This window comes from Manis javanica, chromosome 8 (assembly GCF_040802235.1).
Source record: "Manis javanica isolate MJ-LG chromosome 8, MJ_LKY, whole genome shotgun sequence".
In the NCBI taxonomy this organism is placed as follows: Eukaryota; Metazoa; Chordata; class Mammalia; order Pholidota; family Manidae; genus Manis; species Manis javanica.
Genome location: NC_133163.1, coordinates 37,792,817 through 37,794,142, shown reverse-complemented (window position 1 = coordinate 37,794,142; position 1,326 = coordinate 37,792,817). Strand labels below are relative to the sequence as shown.

The following is a 1,326-nucleotide window of genomic DNA, read 5'->3' as shown; positions in this document are numbered from 1 at the left end:
AATTGTTGATCTTTGTTGCAGAAAGGAGCTTGGGACCTCTTACTCCATCATCTTTGTAATATCACTCTGATTGAATTTTAAATATTAAACTATCCTTCCATCCCTGGAATAAACATTAATTTTTTTTAATTACTAAATTCTATTTACTAAAACTTTTGGAGAATTTTAGTGGTAGCTTGATAAAATTCATTAGGAACTCTTCTACTCTTCTATTTTCTGAAAAAGTTTGTATAGAGTTAGAGTTGAAATTATTTACTATTTAAAAATATTACTAGAATTCACAAGTGAAAACATCTGGGTCCTGGAGATTTCTTTTTTGGAAGGATTTTAACTACTAATTAAATAAGTATAAGACTACACGGATTATCTATTTTGTTTTTGATTTAATATAATTTTACTTTTCAAAATTTAGTTGGTGGGACCTCTTCATGCATCTTCACTAGCAGCTGGGGCATGCTGCCCTTGGTGTTTCTGGTGTAAAATATTTGAGCTCTGTGCTTTGAAATGAATTTAATAAGTCCTTTACAAAGAAACTCCTAAAAGGCTGCCCTGGGCAGGGAACCATGAATCTTCAGTCTCTCGAGACAACAGCTGGGATTATAAGCATATAATTGAGAACTTCCTTACAAAACTTGTCATATGTCACTTTGTCAAACAAGACTAAATTATTGAGCTTAGCTTGTCCTGAACTTGCCTTCAGACCACTTCTTTCTGGCCTTGCCCCCAGACTTGTGTACTGGGTCTTCTTCTTTCTTGGCCATCTTCATGGTTTGTTTTTTCTTCTTGTCTCCCTTGAGTGGCATGATGAAGCTTGCAGAACAGGTCTACCATGGCAGCCTCACTAAGATGTTTAACCAAAAAAAAAAAAAAAGAAAAGGTAATATACCTATTTCAACTTGAATTAGTTTTGAATTCAGTTTTCGGAATTTTTCCAGTTCATTTCGGTTTTGATTTTAGGTATGTACCCTTATCCTTTTAGTGTCTGTGACAGGTGTAGTGATACATTATTTCATTTCTGATAGTGGGAATTTGTGTCTGCCCTCCTTTTTGTTTTTCTTTATCAGTCTTTCAAGAAGCTTATTAGTTTTTATTGATCTTTAGAAAGAACCAGCTTTTAGTTTCACTGATTTGTTTTAATATTTTTATATTTTCCATTTCATGATCTTATATCTATTCTTCCCTTTGTTCTGTTAACTGTAAATTTGTTTTTCTTTTTTGATCCCTGAGTAAGAAATGTAGATTTTCATATGCTCTTCAAGCTTAATTATTTTTTTTTTGCCTTTTAGAAAGTTGTTAAAAATAATAAATAGAACTCTAGATTAAATT

At 32.0% G+C, this 1,326-nt stretch overlaps 1 pseudogene; it reads right to left on the bottom strand.

Moving 5' to 3' along the window:
- Positions 1-426: 426 nt before the first annotated feature.
- LOC118972283 (small ribosomal subunit protein eS25 pseudogene) lies at positions 427-803 on the bottom strand (annotated as a pseudogene).
- Positions 804-1,326: the final 523 nt, after the last annotated feature.